General features: G+C 35.9%; 1 protein-coding gene and 1 pseudogene across 6 annotated transcripts in view; one reads left to right on the top strand and one right to left on the bottom strand.

The window, feature by feature from the left end:
* The window catches only part of Marchf1 (membrane associated ring-CH-type finger 1), a 764,409-nt gene that overhangs the window by 524,974 nt on the left and 217,116 nt on the right, over positions 1–22,319 (bottom strand). For all 6 annotated transcript variants that reach the window (XM_036166448.1, XM_036166451.1, XM_036166452.1 and 3 more), the window contains one exon: positions 6,021–6,097. The gene's annotated coding sequence lies outside the window, so the exon portion shown is untranslated. The remainder of the gene's footprint in view (positions 1–6,020; positions 6,098–22,319) is intronic.
* LOC118597775 overlaps positions 1–22,319 on the top strand; it is a 165,382-nt pseudogene that overhangs the window by 71,408 nt on the left and 71,655 nt on the right.

Genomic DNA, 22,319 nt, shown 5'->3' with positions numbered 1-22,319 from the left:
TGTGTTAAGAAGCACTGGTGCATAAAACACTTCAATACTAAGTCCAGAGCTGGACAAAAGGCAAATTTGTTTATGTTATCATTAAGTCAAATGAATCAGAAAGCCACTGTTATTAATTATACAGGGGAAACAATTAGCAACAGTCACATTCAAAGAAAATCCCTTCAATAAAGGCATTATAGAAAAGAAAAAAATGTTTTTTATATTTCCCTGAAGTTGTAATGTCAAGAATATTTAAGATTTTTTTAAAACTTTAGAAATGGAAAATTGAATAGTTTTGACTTTGTTGTATTTTTCTCTCCCAGTGCCAAAGTAAATGTAAATGGCAGTAATTGTGAACCATTCTGGGTGTTCAGATAGACAATGAATGCTTATTTTAGTAAGTGCCTGTGAATTGTTCCACGGTCTCTACCTGTGGCAGATAAGCAAGACCACAGGTGGCAGATCTTCCTAGAAATTTTCTGAGATGCTGTTGAAAATAGAACATAAATCCATATTTCAAATCTATCAGCATCTTCCTCATAAGTTTGTGAGAGAGAGATCTCTACAAACTACTATTCCTCTTGTAAACAAGATGATTCCTTACTTAAAGAACATTTCCCAGTATGTTTATTTGTGAGGTTGATTTTTATATAACTCATCATCTATTCAATATTATATACCCTGCTACTACAATGTATAACCTATCAATAGGTTTTGATTGTGGTGTATTCATTTTTCTTTTTCTTCTTTCTTTCTTTCTTTCTTTTCTTTTCTTTTTTTTTTTTTTTTTTTTTGGTTTTTTGAGACAGGGTTTCTCTGTGTAGCTTTACGCCTTTCCTGGAACTTGCTTTGGAGACCAGGCTGTCCTCAAACTCACAAAGATCTGCCTTCCGAGGGCTGGGATTAAAGGCATGTGCCACCACTGCCCGGCACATTTTTCTTTTCTAGCAAACAGTTTTTGCCACCTACCCCCAAATAACTTTACAGTTATAGAGAGAAAGCAATATGTTGTAAATGGCAGTAACAAATAGATCTAAAATAGGAACATGCATGAGATATTAGCTTCTATTGTTAAAAATAATTGTTTTAGCTGGGGTTAAGTATTTAAGACAGGGTCTCACTATGTAGCTCTGGTTGGCTTAGAACTTGCTATATGAGCATGTAACTTTAGAATCTCCCAAAGTGCTAGAATGACAAGTTAAATTTATTATTCACAATTTAATCTATTATACATAGTTTCTATAGCCACAAAAGTGTATACACAGATAAATTTCACCCATTTGCATGATAATTATTAAGAGTCACTTTTATCCTAAATAATCCTGCAAGAATAGTTCTTTTCATTATTGTAAGTAAATTTATTACAACTCTGTGCGTTTGGTCCCAGGTTTTGGCACCAAAATGTGAGTTTTGCAACTCTGGGAAAAGGTGTCCTGACTACTTGGGGAGTCAGGCAACACCATGAGCTGCTTAGGCCAGCTCTGATGGCTGGAGCTGCAATGAGACAGCTCAAACCTGGACACCTCAGAAGGGAAATGTTCTGACTGCTTGGGAGAGTCATGCTTGGAACTGCTTCAGAAGGGAAGGGTATACTGATTGTTTGGGAAAGTCAGGCCAGGAATTGCTTCAGCAAGAAAGAGTATCCTGACTGTTTGGGAAAGTCAAGCTATATCTGCTGTGATGGGGGATGGTCTCATTGCAGGATATAGCAATCCTACTCCTCTCCCAGAGAACCAATATAGCTGGGCTTTGCCCAGCCCCCACTTAAGGGAGTTTCCTAGCAGAGCTCTGCTTCTCTGTCCTAAGACGCTGCTTCTTTTGCTTCACTCTGCAAAAAGGGGAAACCCCTGCAGAAATGTAGCAATCTCCTCTGGCTCTGGAGAAAAGTGTTACTTTTTCAGCTCTCTTTTGCTCTCTCCATTGAGGGACATCTGAGCAAGAATCTTTTGTTCATCTCCTCCTTACCCGGTCTACTGAGGAATGTCTCTATACTAATAATGAAGATCTTCACACCCAAAACTCTTTTGAGAAAAAGATTTATTTGGGAAGGAGGTGTCCAGGAGAGTAGCTGCCTCTACCAGGGTGGAGAGAACAGTTCTTTTTAACTGACCAGGCAGGGCAGTTTATATAGAATGTCTTGGGGGTGGAGTCAGCCAGGGATTGACTTGGGGCCCAGAGTTCTACTGTCCTGCTCTGTGATTGGTTGGTTTCACAAGTCAGTCGGCCAGGGGCAGAGATGGCTCTGATCTGACTGAGCCAAATTGTATTTCTTTGTTCCTTGATCTGAGCCATATTTCCCTAGTTCTGGGCTCCAGGGTCATGGGGGGTTTCTTTAGCCAGCCCCTTTTCCCTACACTTATTACATGCTAGTTTTCTTATAGCAGGGTGTACTATCCTCCATTGTATCGTCCAGCTCTTCGTGAAGTCCAGTCCTGTGCTTCCTGTGAGAAAAATCTGTTCCAAAGCAAGTCACTTTGCCTTTACCTTCAACATGCTGTTTATCTTACCTGACTCATCTATTGCAATTCTTTGGTATCTTGGCAAGTCTTACCTCTAGTTTGTTTTAGAATTTCATTGCACTAGCCCTGTGGCACTTTATTCTTCGAATAGGGTTTTTACTTTTATTCTAGCACACTTGTAACATACAAAGAACAGATGTACGATGTGGGTAATCACTGAGCTATAATATAGCTTGTTGTTTTCTTGGTTTTTCCTCTTCTCTATAGCATTTTTCTACAAAATGCTTTCTCACACAAACGAGATCAGAGTAAGATTTATAAGCAGCACTGAAATTTTACATCTTTATTTTTTTCTTCAGCGTTCTTAGCATAAATTGTCATGGAATTTATCAAATTAAAATAACTGGGAAAATGTTGATTTATATCTACTTCATTTCTAGCAAAGAAGGCTATGAAACAATTAGCAGTATAAGCTAGAAGATATGTATTTCTAAGCCAAAATCACTCATTGTCTAAATACTAAAATAATAGTCTTTTTTTATTTGTATTACCTTGGGAGGTGTTGTCTCCTTCTGAGGGGAAAGCAACCAGAAGAGAGCTATGATTACTTTTAAAAACATGATAATTATCACACTTGATTAGATTAATTTTAATCAGATCAGACTGTTGTAGCACCCAAAGATAACTCCATTCTAGACACCAAAGATCTCCTTTGATCATCCTTAAACTCTCAGAGAAAGCCTTAGTAATTATCCATTAGGTACTGAATGGTTAGTTAATGGGGACCATGACTGAGAAGATGTTTTGTCATAGCACTCATTTCCTCCATCCTCTGTATCCATCTAAGGCTTGTTTATATTTCATGCCCCTAATTAGATGACACTCACCATGAGAATATCTGTGACAGTTCACTCACGCACTGATTTTTTATCCACAGGTTTGAATGTGAACGAGGCTTGTAAAGAACGGGCTTAGGATTTTGTGGACAGTTACAGAGTTGTATTGTAATCTTGATTTGACTTGAAAAAAAAATCAAAGCCAGGATTGATTAACATGATGAGCAGATAACATCTTACAGAACAGAAATCATATATTCTTAAGCTTGGAAGATCTCATATTGAATTTGTATTTTCCCCCAAATGATCCTTCAGAATAAGATGCATTTTATTTTAAATGTCAAAGAGGATTTAGGGCCAGCAAACTGATCATGGTGTAAACACATACACACATAAACACACTTGTTCATATGTACACACAGAGAGACAGAGAAGCAGAGAAAGAATAATATTTTTTTAAAGAAAGTATTTAGAAGTTGTTATCTCCAATTATTTGAGTGCTTAAAAATTCCCAGAGCCTAGAAATCTACTATTTTTAATTATGTGGATTTGTACATGTGAGTGTGAATGCTTGAGAGACAAGAATCAATGGATGACATTAGAGTTGAGTTACAGGTGTATTTGAACCACTCAACATGAGTGCTGGGAACCAAACACTGGTCCTTTACAAATGCAGTGTGTGCTTTGACCCACTGATAAATCTGTCTAGAACCAATTTTTGTACTTTAAAATTTTAAATCACTACAAAGTAATTGGTAGCTTTTTTTTTTTTTTAAAGACAGGGTTTCTCTGTGTAGCTTTGCACCTTTCCTGGATCTCACTTGGTAGACCAGGCTGGCCTCAAACTCACAAAGATCCACCTGGCTCTGCCTCCCAACTGCTGGGATTAAAGTCATGCGCTACCACCACCTGGCTAGTATTTTTTTCTATGATCCTATCATATACATGAAAAACTGTGCTTAGCTATGTCATGTTTTCTTGACAAGTGGAATTATTCAATTTCTTTCATTAAAATAAAAAATCAGAAACACTACTGCTGAGATTTCATCATACTTTTATTTTTTTTTCTTTTTCATGGATTTCAGATTTCCCTGTAGCTTCGCAGACCACAGGACCTCAAAGCAATCAGGGATACTGTGGTTAAAGCTAAGGATGCATTCTTCTTGCTTGTAAGGGTTTTATTAGGCAAAGCCTCAATGCCTCTACAGGTTTCAGCATGGGTGAATGAGCTATGAAGCAGGTGAATTTAATGAGAAATGAAATAGATTTTTGTGAAATTCTAATAGAAAAGCATATATTTACCACTGATGATCTTGCAAAAGTCAAATTCAACACCTTTTTCAAAGATGTTTACATACAAGGCTTGACATTAAAAACATCAAGTGAATATTTTCTATTAAAATAAAATAATATAAACTAATTGAAGTTATTTGGAATTTAAGAAGTACATACATATACAGAGAGGTAAATCACTGAAAATATGCAATTGCAATTAAGCACAGTTTTATGAGATATTTTGTGGTTCCTTTAAAGGAAAATAATCATTGGAATTTTAGGGTTCACAAACAGCAGAACTGATAGGTTCTAATTTAAATCTAAGATGAAAAAATTTTAAACATAATGAACTATAAAATTTTCCTCCTGTTTTATATGTCCTTAGTATGTTTTTGAAGTAATTTATCCTCCCTAAATTACTAGATTTCTATAGTATATCTTGACTTGTCAGTCTACTCTCCAAGGAGACACCCTCATCATTAGTGGTTGCAAACAAAACCTTCCTAGAGAATGACGTTTGGAAAAACTACTACCCCATGGAATTCAGAACATAATAGGCATTTTTTCCATCTAGTTGACCCTCCATTGATTTATGGTAGACAACAGAGAATAATTTTTGTCTTGCCTAGAGGACATACTATGCATGAGTGAAAAGCCAAAAGATATTGCAAATGTCAAAATGAATAACATGTATTATATTGTCTCCATCTACTGGGTCTATCATAAAAAAACTAATTAGGGACAAAGGAACTCTTTATCACAAAGTCAGAAAGAAGCTTATAAAATAGAAGAAATTGATTTACCCTTACTATGTTCCAGAAACTGTGAAACAGCCAAATCTCAACTATGAGATAATCACAACATCAGAAGAGTTACAAACTGAATGTTCCAGAAGCAATCAGCTTGTGTCATTCATGACTCTCCACACAATAGCCTTGCTTATTTGCTGTATGTCAAGTAATGTAAATAAGTGATCAAGTCTATGACATCAAACCTGTGCAGTGTGTATCACAATGTGAGAATGAATATTGAAATTCATGAATATAAAATCTAAACATTAAGATAAAATCAGTGTGCTAAAAATAGTATTTAACTAACTTAATACAACCTCAAAGATCAGTTTCTGCAAATAAAGATCTATTTGTTCACTGTAAGTATATGATAATTATGAACATGTTTGTCCAGGACAAATCAGCATTCTTCACAGCACTATCTGTTTGAACTAGCACACCAGCTGATAATGGTCTTATCATGAGTCATTAAAATATTGGCTAATAGATACAAAGAAACAGAGATAATCAAAAGATGAATGCTCTTTTGCCATTTCTTAAATAAGATAAAGTTAAGGTAAAGCAAAGCTTGGAAAAAATAAAACCAATTAAGAGCCTAATTAAACAAAATCCAACTCTTATTTCCAAATAAGAAAAGTAGTAGAAATATTTATTTAAGACAAAACAGACAAACTTACAAAATATGGCAGTGTTCTGTTTAATCACAGTAGGACAGCAAAGAAGAAGCTCTCAGAACTCTTTCTGGCTACATTTCCTGAAAGAGAAAATTAAAATTAATAAATATGAAAGTATAAGCTAACATAAACAGAAAAAGACATTTAAAAAAAACATGACTTTTAAAATGGAAAACCACAATTTAAAATTTAAATTGTAAATATACATATAATCATGTATATGATCACTGCTGCTTCTACACTAGTAGTTGTTCTACCTGTTCATAAATCAACTGACCGTCATACCTATGTATGTACACATGTATGTATAAGTTCATAACTATAAAAATTTCTCTTGGACATTATTGAAGTTCCCATTATCCACTCACTTAGAATATTATAAGTATATTAGTGAGTTGTTATTTGAGTGAAGAATACTTTCAGTATAATATACTCATGACATAATTATCACTACTAATAATCAAAAGGTAAATATTAATATACTACTAAATTAAATTCATAAATATTCATTTCTTCTATCACAGGGGTTAGTCAGTTTTAGTGTGAAGAATTGATCTATACCAAAATTAAATGTTTAATGAACAATTCCTGTTCTGTTTACTTAATACAAAGGATTTTATATTCCATCTGTTTTTCTAGAGTGATTAAAAAACTCAACCAATAACTGAGAAAAGAAAAGAAGTAATTACAAGCAGTGATAAACGTGAATAAGATGAACTGTACAATGATCACAATGTTAGCTATTTTAAACTAGAACCTAACTTGCTGCCAGGTGTGGTGGCATATACCTGTGATCAACACACTTGGGATGCTGAAGGGAGGAGGATCATTGTAAGTTCCAGGCTTGCCTGGGATACAGAGTTACATACTGTCTCAAAAATCAGTCAATAAATAAACAAAAACAGAAAAAGAAGGAAAGAAAATTAACTTTGAAAGAGTAAATAATTATATATGTTTAAAAACCAAGTAAGCTAGGCAGTGGTGGCCCAAACCTTCAATCCCAGTACCCTGGAGGCAGAGGCAAGAGGATCTCTGTGAGTTCGAGGCCAGCCTGGTCTACAGAGCAAGTTCCATGGCAACCAGGATGGTTAAGAGAGAAACCCTGTCTCAAAAAACCTAAATGAACAAATAAGTAAATAAGATAAAAGAACCAATTAAAGGAAGAATTGGCAAGTGGTTGAACATACCACATACATCATTTGTGTTTGGGAAGGCAAATGTGTTCAGAAGATGATCGGGAATGTTTATGATAATGATAATAGAAATTTTATACATTTGGCAGAGACCAAGTCAGACTTGATAAAGTGATTATTCAAAGTACAAACAGGTAATATTAAACAGAATTTAGAAATTATATACAAAAATGAGTGGATCTGTTACTGAAATGATAACCAAATCATTTGAACGAAAAAAATGTGAAATGTACAAGCTATTTTACATATAATTGATTAGGTTAGTTTGACATAGCTATTTATAAGCAATGCAAATTTGATTGTTAAATTTTCAATATTTTAATGACTAATGAAATTTGGTTTTTGACAATACATGCATATGCTGAATTCTAATTCCTGTAGGATCTCACAGCTCTTCTCTGTCTCCCACCACATTCACTTCCCTCCTCCCACAGGCTCTTTCCCACATTCATGTCCTTTCGTCTTGTTTTGAGACCTACTGAGTTTAACTACTGTCATCTGTGTGCACATGGGTATAATCTGAACTAATTTCTGGGAGATAAATTAAGACATAATTGTTTTAGGTTGTTAAATTATAATTCCAAGAGAAAAATTGAGAGCATAGAATATTTGAAAACTTTCCCAAGTGGGAATAGAAACACAATATATTCAATAGAAGGTATTAAAAATTAAGAGTTTCTAAGTTTAATTTTTACCACCCTCTGCCTCTCCTTGCAATTCATGGCCTCTTGTTTGCATTAATTGCTGTTGCATTCATATTAATCAAAATTTGAAAACATACAGAATTTTGACTTCTTAAATATTAGATTATACTGACCATTTGTAGTGGGTAGCCATTCCAGCGTTGGCCTGGAAGTTCCAACCCATTGAGGCTTCGGTAATGGTCACGCCTATAAGGCAGGGCTGAGAGAGGAGGCTGAAGACCCAGGATCAAGAGGAGAGGCCTGTCTTGGTTGCAGGACCCTGGACACTTGAGGTGGACCGAGCAGAGTTCTCCAGAGAACACCGCTGGACCGCGCTATACCTTTCTCAGACCCTACAACCTATCCCTTCATTTGTAAGCTACCCCACAAAATAAACCTCCCTTTTAACTACGCAAGTGGCCTTATTAATTTCACCAATATCTGGCACCCAATGTGGGGCAAATTCCAAAGGCTTAGGCAGCTCCCACCCTCAGCCTCCTCCCTGGCTGGCGGGTACCTAAACCCGCCTGCAAAGTTCCATTTAACCAGGGAACACCTACACAGTTCCATTCCTGAAAAAGGGAGCAGCTAGTCTGGTCTCAGTTCCCTAGCTTAGCCCCTAGGCCAGCGAAAACTGCTGTGAGTGAGGCATTGCCACTCCTCCCTGAGTGCCGGCTCCCCGCCATCTTGGCTTCTGCATTCAGCTTCCGCCAGCCAAATAGCATTTCATTTATATAGAGCAATATCCACAACAACCATTTGTAAAATAAACATAAAAGCATTATATTCAAAGGGAAAGTTAAATGGATGCCTCCATAGAAACTGCAAATGAGACTGCAATGATTTTACAATATTTAATGATATTAATATCATAAGTATGTAAGCCATAGAAGGCTGTTAAAATGGTATACTTTCCAAACTATCCATTGTAATTTTACTTCCTAATTTAATGTGTTGTATGTGTATACATACATACATTACATATGTGTATATGTATATACATATAAACTTCAACTATATATGTGTGTATATATTCTAGCACAGCCATATCTGAATGGAATGGCAGAGGTCATAAGCCAAGCACAGCTGCTTCACAAAGATCCAGCAAAGCTGAGCCACATGATGGCTACCATGCCACCTATGGTTTTCATCTCCACCTGTTTCATACTTGGGAGACTTTTAATATTTGTAAATTTGGGGATATTGCATTGATGGAAAATTTCTTATGAATTATTTATACCTTCTCCCAGGAATGCTGCTTCTAAGCTTGCCCAGGAAATTCCTGAATATACTACCCTTCTGCTTTTATGGGAGATATCATTATTTACTTGAAGTTCTTCCTTATGCCTTGGAGGCTGTAACACACATAAAGAAGCCAGAGGTCACTTTATGAGGCTATGAGACATTCTTGAAATACCTGTCCCTGTACTTACATAGGAACAAGATACTCAAAACAAAGTAAACTCAAAGAGATCAACAAGATTTGGTGGGCTAGAGGAGTTGGCCATAGATCAGATTACAAGCCCCTTCCCACTATACACTCAGACAATTATGTGGCATATATAGCCACGAAGTTAGATAAGCTGAAATTACCTCTTCCCTACACAGAGACTTATACTGATGGACAAAGAATGATGTAGAAAAATGATAAAAGAATGAGATGTCAGGACCTCTCTTTCTTAGAAAGTTAGCACATGCAGAGTCACTGTGGTATTATATGATCATGAAACAACAGAATGCCAGGATTAGACATAAAGACAAATTCTATAAAGATACAAACATTATATTATGCTAGAAGTTGAAAAATAACTGCAGCAGTTTTGGTCTGAAGATTTTTCCTGGTCACTCTGACCATTAAGAGTTAATAATCTACCACTTGGGACATAGCAATATGCTCAGGATAACTTGAGAAAAATTGTGTTGGTCTAGTGTCCTCGAAGCAACCAGAGCTACCAGCCTGAGAACATGTTGTCATATGCCTCTAGATTCTTAAAAGTTGGGTTATAGGGTTAATGAGTAAAAATTATGACTCTGTTTAATAATGATGTAAAACTTGAGGAAAATGCTTGGAAATGATAACTCTGTTCTGTCATAGTTTATTAATAATGACTAAAAGATGAACAAAAGGAAGTAAAGTACATGTCCCAAAACAAAAATAGGATGTGTTTTGGAACATCATGAATGTATCCCTGCTTATTGAATTCTGAATAAATCAAGAAGTACTCTAGCTGCTAGTCAGTCAGGCTGCAAGATTCTCCCCACCATCATTCCTGGCTCACCTCCTTCCCCTGCCAACTCCTTATATCCTCTGCTCGGACCTTTTTACCATTGGGGATGACTTCTGGCAATATGCTGTATATGTAAATATACTACATATACATATATGTAATATATATTTAAGTTATGCTAGTTGTACTAATAAAGCTTTCCCCAAGAGTCACAGCTTATCTAAAAAAAAAAAAAAAAAAAAAAAAATACCCAGTGCTCAACATGGGAGTTTCCCTTGGAGCTGATGATCAGCTGAGATACCAGGCAACAATAGGCTATTGTTCTTGTCCTTGGTTGCTTCTAGAACATTAAGAGCCTATTATTGAAGATACCACATAGTTGGACACAGGACTTGGAGGAATTGAAACTGACCTAGACACTTCTTCCCTTAGGACTAACTCTTAATAGTATCAGAAGGTGCTATGAAAGTTTTCCATGAAGAAAATCAGTCAATAGTCCTACCCATCTGTAAAATCACAACAATGACTAGCCTGGCAAGATGTCCCCAAGTGTCATAGACCCTGCAGGAGAACCTACTACTGCCATTTTCCTGAACCAATTGCATTCTACATACATATTTTTATACTCAGAGATATGTATAGTTTTCATTCCTTATCAAAGAAGCTTCATTTTTCAGCAAACAGATTACATCACCAAAATTCATAACTGCTTAAAATACAGAGAAAATAATGACTGTGGGGATACTATCCCCAATTACTGTGTCTATAATACATCTCCTATACCAAAATTTCATGGCCTGGGGCCAAAGATACTACAAGAGCCAGAACATAGGGACCTTTGATCCAAGACAATATTTTCCATATGTGACAGGAAAACTGCACCCATAGAATTACACTATGGTCACCTAAACAATGAAAACATTAGCTGATATGCCAACTTGGGTGGCAGAAATCTCATGAGACCCTACTGAAGAACTGAGGGAAGTAATGGCTGTTGACAGGGAGAGAATCTGTCATCTTCTTCAGGGATGAGATCCTGATGGTTGTTCAGTTCTATTGGTCAACTCTAAAGTACCTGTATGAGCAACACTAAACAGACCCAGCAGGCTATATTTATATCTACATATGCATATGTAGATATGTAACAATAATAAGTTTAACAAAGAGATAGTTGATATGGGAAATAGTTATGACAAGGTCAAAATGGGAAGGGGAGGGATGTAAAAATACAATACTTACATTAAAATTCTTAACAAATAAGTTTTTAAAAATTGGTGAGAAATTATACATTTTGGGAAATCCATAGAGAAGAAATGTTTACATATTCATGTTTTACTGGTGAGACTTTACAAAATTATTTATGGATTTTCCCAGTAACTCAGCAATCCCACTATACACTCAAGATCCTATTCTGGAGACATGAAAAACTTATAGTATTCTCTGATCTTTTTCTACTCTAATCACTTTACTCTAGTGACCTCCAAAACTTACCTTGGATTACCCGCTACATGACGCCATCCTGACAGCCTCACTCATATTCCGAGGGCTCACACTGGGACAGTCCCCCACAGTTCCAGCTTTTCCTTTACCCTGATAAGATTGCAGCATTACCCAATGCACCCACAAACAAATGAATATGTCACACGGTCCCACCATTAGGATTTGAACTGTGTTTAAAGGTGAGAAAAAATGTGATCAATGGAGCTAGAGCATGGACCTTGATATGTTCAATATTCCTCTGGAGAAATGGCACTTGGAAAATGAAAGACTTAAGCGTCTGAGCATGCAGATGGATTTTAGGTGTTTTTTCTCTTTTGTTGATAGATTATTAAGATGAGAGGGAAGAGCTTTTATCACCTTAACACAATTTGGTAGAAAAAATCCTATAAATTGATAATCTGAATTATTTTAAAACCCTATGATCAAACTTTATAGTAACTTGATAGCACTCTTTCAGAAACCTGATAGTCTGAAGAAATTTGGGTTAATGTGTTATCATACTAGTATCAATTTGTACTTCCATATTTTAGAGCTGTAAGTAAAAAGTATGGGAAACAATTATAAACTTAATATATTAATGCAATTTGATTATTCAGTATTGCAATGAATTTGAAAACCTTAACCAAAGGGATGGAATAGTCTCAGTGATGTTTCAAAAGTATAGAAACGAACATTCTTAACACCTATCATTAAATTTTCTTTAAATTCATTGATTATATAATTTCATGTTGCACATTAACTCAACAGGAAGAACTGATTACAGGTTAGTTTTTCCACATAGTTCCATATAAGTAAGTACTGAATGGCATTTACTGATTTTTATTATTATAAAGAAAATTCTACTTGGCCAGTATTTCTAAAACCATTTTATTTACTCTTAGAAAGTAAACCTAATATTACTTGAAATATGAGAAAGTACCTTTATAATTTATGGTCCAGATATTGCACAGACATATGTAACACATTAAAATAATATTTGAGTAAGATCTGTTAGGAGGCAAAATCTAACACATTACTTCAACACTTAGTATTCTAAATTTGAGGAATAATAATTTCATCTAGAAGGAAAACAGAATAAAATATTTAAAAAATAAACATATATAAGCTCATGTGGATTTTAGTTTTTCAGAGAAGTTTAACATAATAGAATATTAATGCATTTTTTGAAAACAATTATGTTTGGAGCTGGTTTCTATGCTCTGACTGCATATTTGAAGGTGCAAAAGCAATTTTCAACTCAGTTGCTGAATGCTGCAGGTTAGAATGCTTCTTTTTCTGGAGACAGAACAGACCATGCAGAAAGCAGTTCACTGTGGTATCACTTAAGATCCAAATACTGATGGTGAATTTATTTACTATTTTATTGCTTTGAATAAAATGTAACCGGGGAAGCAAAACCAATGTTTGTATTATATACAGATGACACTTATAATAATAAAATAACGAGTATATGAATGTAATAATAAGCTTATTCTGAATGATGTTCTGTCATTAGCAAAGGGGTTTTGTTTGTGTAACACTTTTTGTTTTGTTTATATTTAATTTGCTTTGATTTGTGTTGACATGCTGGAAATCAAATTCAAGGCATCAAACTCATTTGGTAGGCAGGCACTCTACCACATATTCTATCTTTAACAAAGAGTTTTTTATAAAGTATTATGTTAATATTATATTCACAATACTCTAGGAAATTTCACCCATTTTCTGAACTAGAAAATTGAGGATTATGAAAATGAAAAGATTTCTTTAAATGCCATGGCTTTAAGTGGTCCCCATGAGAACTGATCTCCATATGCTGGCTTGGCTTACCAGTCTTCCCAATGCAAGAATTTCCCAGTAAGAATTTTAAAAGTTAATTGATGCCATGGAATTATGAACATGAAATTAATAGGCTTGAATTTCTCTCTTCTCACTAAAAGTCTAAATCATATATAAGCTTTTATTTCAAGTAACTTTCTAGAGAGGAGTCGTCCTTCAGCAGATAAAGATTATTTGGCATTGATTAGTCTGCAGACAGGAGAGTATTATTATTTGTGAAATACCCTGTTTCATTGCCCCCATTAAAATTTCAGTGTGATTCATAATTTGTGTAGAATTCTAGTACCTCCATGAAAGCGTAAAGTAAGGTATTCATGGTGTCTATATTTGATCATGGAAATTGTGAGAGAAAACTCTACTACACTGAGACCCTTCCAAGTGCTAAGGTAGTTTCCTGGAAGAGATTAACTCTTCAGGGACACAGAAAGATTCAAATTCCATTGAGGGTTCACAGGGGATATCATTTTACAAGAGCATTTGTAAAGCAGATGGAAGAGAGCTAAATAAAGTACAAATAGGTACAAAAAGATGAGTTTTCCATTTAATTTGCCATAAACAGTAGAAACTATACATGGTTCTACACGAAAAAACATCCCTTCTGTCATAACAAATTGCATTTGCCATTTGGAAACACATCTCATAATTGTAAACTTCATTTGTTTTAAAACTTGAGAGATTCACTTTTTATAATGGCATCATAATGTTCCTCAAAGAAATAATTTCTAAGAGATGATTACAAAAAGCAAATTAATACCAAATTACACTAATATGGAGGTATACTTTGCTCTTTGTTGTGATTATAGGTAAACAGAAATAGGAAACTATTATTGAATGCCTCAAAACCTGAATGGGAAACACCATTAATGAATCAAAAGAATAACAAACCATTTAAAATTCTAATGCTAATAGCCCTGTTTTAAAATGGTTACCTGGGATGGCTACTCAGAGTAAGCTTACGGATATAATATAAAGTAACATTTCAATTAGGATAATTACTAAGAGTCCCTGGGTGAATTAAATAGTTTGGAAAACAAATGTTATTTCTTACATGAAACTGGTGTGCTGAATGCCCATGATTTATGACACAGGAATTTCTATTTAAAAAGGCAAATGCATTTTAGAACAGTGTATTGACTCATTAGTCTCCACCAGAAAAATTCCATGAGACTTTTGTACAAATAGATGTAAAACAAAGATGACTAGACTGCTACACAACTCCAAGGAGGCTACCTAGAAAACGGGACCCTAGGAAAGACACAGGGATCGCCCAATGACAGAGAAATGGATGAGATCTACATGAACAACCTGGACGACAGTGGGAGTAATGAAGGGCAAGGTTCGAGGGAAAGAAAGCTTAGGGGAGCAGGAGATCCCAGCTGGATCAAGAACAGAAAGGGAGAACAAGGAATAACAGACCATGATAAATGAAGACTACATGAGAACAGGAAGAAGCAAAGTGCTAGAGAGGTCCCCAGAGATCCACAATGATACATCCACTGTAGACTACTGGCAATGGTCGAGGGAAAGCCTGATCAGTCTGGTGATCAGATGTCCAAACACCCTAATGGTCGTGCTGGAACTCTCATCCAAAAACTGATGGAAGTGGATGCAGAGATCCTCAGCCAGGCCCCAGGTGGAGCTCCAGGAGCCCAATTGTTGAGAAAGAGGAGGGACTGTAAGAGTGTGAATTGTTGAGACCAAGATTGGAAAAGCACAGGGACAAATAGCCAAACAAATGGAAACACATGAATTATGAACCAAAAGCTGTGGAGCCCCCAAATGGATCAGGCCCTCTGGATAAGTGAGACAATTGAATAGCTTGAACTGTTTGGGAGGCACCCAGGCAGTGGGACCTGGACCTGTCTTTAGTGCATGAGCTGGCTGTTTGGAGCCTTGGGCTTACACAGGGACACTTTACTCAGCCTGGAAGGAGGGAACTGGACCTGCCTATACTGAATCCACCAGAATGAATTGAATCCCCAGGGGAGTCTTGGCCCTGGAGGAGATGGGAATGGAGGTGAGGGGATGGGGAAGGTGGGGATGGAGGAAGGAGGGGGGAGGACAGGGGAACCCATGGCTGATGAGTAAAATTAAAACACAAATATAATAAATAAAATAGGGGAAAAAAGAAATCTTTAAATTACTACTTATAAAGCACTAACTTCAAGCATTTAGAAATCCGTCATAGAGTCATCAACAGAAGGGGATTAAAAAAAAAAACTACAACAGCATGTAGACTAATAACATAGATATTCATTGTGGTTCTGAAATAAACTGGATGTGGCTCAATCCACAATGTCTAATTCTACACAGGTCCATAGATGGTCCTTGATCCTGGGCTCTCTCGTTTGCACTGAAATGTCTGTCTTAGTGGTAAAAGTTTAAATTGGCCTAAATGCTCCAATGACCAAGTGGAAAAATGTGTGTGGCTTCAGTTTAGAGAACTAACATATAACAACTATGGATTTAATTTGTTCTCCAGCTCAACTTTTATCAAGAATTGTATTTTTGATGAGCAGTCATCATAATTCCTCTCTCTTTTTCAAATGCTTATAAACTTGGTGTGGATGAAAAAGTCATTTCAATGGATTCAACCATTACAGAATGTGTTTAAAAGATTCACTACATTGAAATATAGGAACATGTGTAAATACTAACAAGTAGACTTAAAACAGAGAATGAAATTTTACCAAAAGAGAGATTATACAAGTATAACATGAGTGAATTCTAATGTCCTAAGATTAATCACATAATCATAACATCACCAAAAATAAATTACTAGCTGTTTGCAAGAACTAATAGAAGCATAGCCCAAAAGATAACTAAAATGTGAGCCCTTAATATGTGCCAGCAGAACATCCAGCTCTATCCAGCCATGGGTATCTTGCATCTACTTCCATATATGTAACTGCCAGTGGTATCTTGTTGACCCAGAGGAGATATAGTTCTTTGCAAAGGAGCTTGACAGTAGAGGCATTCTAAAGAGGATCTGACTCACAATACCTGCTTAATATTGCCTCATCTTCTATATGAATACTGTATGAAGATGTATGTGTATGTAGAGGTACTTGTCATTTCTTGACATACTTCACACACATACTTCTTATGTATATGCCATTTCTTAACCATATTGAGAATTACTCCATGCTGTTTTATAACTCTAGCATGGAGTCCTATAAGTAGTAGATCTCCAGGTCAAATTTATTTTCCAACTCATTCCTTTCCAATGATCAGTTGTGTCATGAATGTTTTGGGGACTATTTATGTATGTTTTTACCTTTCTACAATCTTTGCTATGTCCTAATGATGGAATTTCATGAAAAGACGCAGATGTGGAATTTCGGTATTGTTTTCCAATTGCTTTCTAAACACATTACTACACAGGGCACTCACTGATTTCCACACTGCCAGGAGCAATTGATCATTTGCCAGTGCTTCTGCGATCTCAAGGGTTATCTTAAAACTCAGGTAATTTTCATTATGCAAAAATACATTCTCATTCACCATGTTCCTAATGTTTTCTGAAAACAGAACTTGTTAAGAGAGCCTTGATTATTCCTCTACAAGATTCATGCTTCCTTGAATGCATTTTCTCTATTCTTTGGTGGTGAACATGTGGCTTAATAACTTTCAATGAATATTTTTAAGCCACTGTCAATGTTTAATGTCTAACTGACCATTTGAAATCAAAGAAATTTCCTGACTTGTATTTGTTCATGTTCTTTATCATGCTGCTATCTCATAAATACCATGAGCTTTAGTGTAATTCAGAAGTAGAGATAAGAAATAAAAATAATAGCATTGACCTTTTAGGAAGAGAAGCAGAGGGTTGTGTACAGGAGAAAAACAATTATTTTTGCCTCATTTTTAAAAAACCCATTTGGACTTCTGTTAGTATCTGGGTATGCTGTCAATTGAGACAAGAATATAGGATTCGAAGAATGTCCCTATGCAGCCAGCCCTGGCACTCAAAGTCTCTCTGCAGCTGTGATCATCTGCATGGACTTGCCTAAGCATGGGCCAATCCACACAGCATTGTGATTGTGGCATGTACCCACAAGGCCCTGCCTATCACAGAGGGATTATTACCAATTAATGGTTATTGGGAGGGGGTAACGATTTTCTCTGTGGTGTAGCCACTAAGCTTCTCTTTCCCATTAAATAACCCTTCACCTATGCTCAGGTAAGCAACTGTGTTAAGCTCAGTGGACCATACATAAAGAGAACCCATGAAATCAGGAATGAGAGTTATTGCAAGGCAGGACTCCATGGTGAGAGGGAAGGGAAGTGGGGAGGATGATGGAGAGTGAAAAGTCTGAATAACCATTATATAAATATGTGAAGCTGTCAAAGAATAAAATTTATTTTTTAAACTCATGGGCTGGTAGCTTGATCCTCAATATGGTCATCTTCAGAGATGGTGGAACTTGAAAAGTGGAGCCTATGATATGCCCCTGGGCAGGCTGTTATCCTCAGGATTATTGTTGTTCACACAGGATCCCAGTTAGATACTGAAAGAATGGGTAAGAAGAGCAAGGCTGGTTCCCAGCCTGCTCATGGGCTGGCTTCTATGTGAAGTCTTCTTCGTTTTGTTTTTTTGTTTATTTGTTTGTTTTTTCATCATTATAGTGATGTACTCTAGTGGAGTTCTAAGGACTGCACTAGAAGCTGAGTAGAAATGTGGTCACCCAATCTGGGATTTTTGCTCCAAAATCTACAAGCCAAGTAAATCTGTGCTTTTGGTTCTTCAGTATACTTTTTCGTAGCAACATAAAAATGAACTACACAGTTTGTCACAGAACTGTTGTTAGAAAAGCACAGATTTCCCAAGTGATATTTCTCCCAGCATCTAAGGTATGAGCAAATTGATTTTTGTCTGAATAGCAACTGTCAGAATTAGGCAGGATAATGGGTATCTTTGATATTTACTCTATATTTTCTTGTGTCCTTTAAAAGATTTCCACACAAAATTGGCTGTGTTCATTATCTTTCAACTTCTCCTATTCAAATAAAAGGGCAGTTTTTCCGTTTCGTCTTTCTCTTGTGCAGAAAATAGTGGTTAATTTTCATTGTCTTCTTGATGGGATTCAGATCACCATGGAAACACATGTCTCTATTTATGAGGGTGTTTGCAGGGAGGTCTTACTGAGATTACTGAGAAGAAAAGGCTCACCCTAAATGTGGAAAGAACCTTCCAAAATGCCTAATAAAAAAATAAAAGAGTTACATAAAATGCTAGATAAGTATCACTTATCACCTCAAATCTTTCTAATCAGACTGTTGACTTAATAACTGTTACAGAAAGTCTGTATTACTCTATGTGATAGAAGGCTCACAGACTCTCCTGCATCCTTCTCTCTGAGTGAGCATCCTTCACAATGAATATTTAAAGACTTTATAACAGTAACAATCTCTTCTCAGCATTAATAATTTTCTCAATTTCTAAAAGAAGCAGGAGTGCAAAGCCTACATAAAGAATCATGTAACAAATAAGGGGAAAAATCTATAATCTCAAATTTTTATTTGTTCCTTTGTCACTAGTGATGGTGATTTTAAACAGGTGGTTCCTTAGAAAGGGACTGTCACTTACTTTGTATCTTTGATCCTAGTTTAATCCTTGAGCATAGTTAAGTTAACCCTGCTTACACAAGTCACAAGAATTTGATGATTCCCCAAAGAGTATGAGTATAGGCATTTCTGTGAGAAGATACTTTCAGAAGTTTAAAACATAAGTGCTCTTCAGTTTTCTTAAGTTACTGGTTACTTGGAACTCGGTAGCAACTTTTAGCTCGCATTGTGTCTGTCCCCCACCTTGCTTATAAGTGAGTCCACCACTGCTAAGCATATAGCTGCCAGCATCCTAAGGGTTCAATGGGCATTCTTAAGAAAGGAGAAGAAGGAGCACTATTCAGTGTAGGGGGTGCCACAGGAATGACAGAAGCCAGGTCAAGGAGAGCCATAGGACCAAGAAATAAGCTGCAAAAAAAGACCACCAAGGTACCACATCGTCGAGTAAACACTTGTCCATAACCTGGTAATGCAAATTTGACATACCACTTTTTCAATTATAGTTCTTTAAGAAACAGAAATAATTCCAACATTTACATTAAAACCTCATCGAGTCCAAGAGAATGAAACAATTTAATGAAACAATTTGTTCAGTGAAAGGAAAAAGCAACAATATCTCACATTCAAATCATTCGACAAGTTATGTGTGAAGGACTTTACTAGTTTAAGATCATCCACTTTAAGTCACAGTTCCCATCACCCACTTAAGAACATTTAGTTTTTTATTAATTCTGATATGTAGCCAGAAATTTTCCTGTGTCTTGCAGCCGCTCAGTCCCAAAGAAACACAGAGGCTTATATTAATTCCAAACTGTTTGGTCTATGGCTCAGGCTTATTATTAGCTCACTATTGCATTTTAAACTAACCCGTTTCTATTAATCTATGTATTACTACGTGTCTTGTGGCTTCACCTGTGTTCCATTACATTTTGTTACCCTGGAAGCCCTCAGTATCTGTTCTGACTCTACCTTTCTTCTCCCTATATCTCTCTTGGATTTCCCACCTGGCTATAACCTGCCTTAGCATAGGCCAAAGCAGCTTCTTTATTAACCAATGGTAGCAACACATATTCACAGCATACAGAAAGACCATCCCACAGCACTAATACATTTTGCTGCTTTTCTTGTTTGTTCTTACTAGGCATCAAATCTAGAGCCTTACAAATATTGGATAAATGCTCTGCCACTGAGCTTAATTAACATCAACATCTTCTAGTACATTTTCCAAGTTTAAAATTGTAGTTCCCTGAAGACTTTTCTTCTTCCCAGAAGACCTTGCTTTTCCTTAATAGACAATCCTGTTACATATTAAACTGAAACATTAGGATATGTCAAATGTTTTATTTATTCTGGGTAAAATTATGTTTAATATATTTCTATGCTATTGTGAAAATAGAACATGATAGGCAAAGCTTGATGACAACTCCATATGACAAGTTTTCTCTCAGCATTTAACCTATGCTATATGTAGTGTTATTGACACATTGGAGGGTACAATCTTTGTCAGAACTCTTTTAGCAAACAAAGGAAACTGCATTAAATTTAAGCAAAATAACAAACTATTTCTGGCTAAAATTCTCAACAAAATATATTGTTTTATCTTTCATGCAACATCAGCACAGTAATTATTTTAAAAGTAGAAAGGAAAAGTCAGCACTCAGCATGATGTCACAGTGTGGATTAAATTCACTGGGTCAATGTCTAATAATAACTCATATTGTAGATTTTTCAGAATATAACAGAATCCATGCTTCTAGAAAAACATGTCACATACAATAAGAAACTAATTCTAGATCATAATCTTAAGAATTACATCTAGCATATCTTTACCTTTGCAAGGATAAATTCTAGCCTTATGTTTAATCATTTGTACTGTTTCTGATTTGGAGTGGGGATATTTCCCTTTTACACTCAAACTAAAATCATTAAGTCTCTCTCTCTCTCTCTCTCTCTCTCTCTCTCTCTCTCTCTCTCTCACACACACACACACACACACACACACACACACACACAAATACATACACACGCAAACAACCTGTTACACATAATTAAATTTTGAGCTCTTTTGAGGAAATTATTGTGACAGGAATCTGAGGGATGGGACCTAAATTTGTGCTTCTTTCTGAAGGTTAGGTCTGAAACTTACTGTGTTTATGTTGTTCTTCTGTATGTTTATTACTGTAGTGATGCAATGCCAAGGGTGAATGCTTATTCAAGTTACCATAGCAAGCTCAAATGGTCACTGGGCAGAAGAGAAGGCTGGTTGCATTTAAGGTTCATTAGATGAATAATGGGGCCAAGTAAGGAAAAAAAATAGATATTTTTACACCTAAATTTTTATATTGACCCATGGCATGATCCCATGCTTTTTCATTTTCTTTGCGATTGCTATTTCCCCCCTTAATTCTGGAAAATACCAATGTCTATATGACACAGGGTGATTGCACAGGAGGACTGTCTCTCCAACTATCATATATATTGTAGGTTATTGAAGCCTGAAAATATGCATGTCACAAAATAGAAAATTGCCCCTAACATTGGCTAGCCTTGATCTATTTTTAGCATGTTAGCTCGTCCCATTGGCTTGACTTAGACATATTGATCTTTCTTATTGTCAAGACAATGCTAATAATAGCCAACCTTTCCAGAGCATGAATCATATGTCAGACAATGTCAGAGAAACTTTACAGACATTAGTTTCAAGTATTCTTTGCCAGACATCATTAGGAAGGTCACCATTCCTACCCTCACTTCATTAATGGTGAAATGGGTACAGAAAGTCTGTTGCTCTTCATTTAATCATAACCTTGAATATAAATAGCAACACTGACTCAGGATGTTCAAATCATTAATCAGGGATATTAAAGGAAATATCACTAGAATTATAATTTTTTCTGTATCATCCTTATGGACTAAAGTAAAGTCCATATTGCAAAATTCTTACTATTAAGAACAACTACAGCGAAGGATAATAGCTTATCAGAAACTGTGACATATTTCCTCAGTGCAGAGCGCAGTGTTGTGGAGCAGGCCACAGATATGAGTTTATCCTCTGTCTTCACAGACATTATAGTGTTGAAGTTGGGATCCTTAAATAAGAAACTAGGCAGCCATGTTAAAGAGGCCAAAAATGCCATTCAGAATGTACAAAGAAAAGGATCATTATTGGATAGAGAGATAGGAAATGTGCATCCATTCCAGGTTGACCATTGGCTGATTAAAAATTAAATGTGAAAGGATCTAATTTGTTTATTGTTTTTTTGATTGGTTGGCTGGTCAGCTAAGGAGCAGAATCTGTAGAGTCACAATCAC

This window comes from Onychomys torridus, chromosome 17, assembly GCF_903995425.1.
Source record: "Onychomys torridus chromosome 17, mOncTor1.1, whole genome shotgun sequence".
NCBI classification, from domain to species: domain Eukaryota; kingdom Metazoa; phylum Chordata; class Mammalia; order Rodentia; family Cricetidae; genus Onychomys; species Onychomys torridus.
The sequence above is the reverse complement of the archived record's forward strand: the minus strand, read 5'-3'. Positions and strand labels throughout refer to the sequence as shown.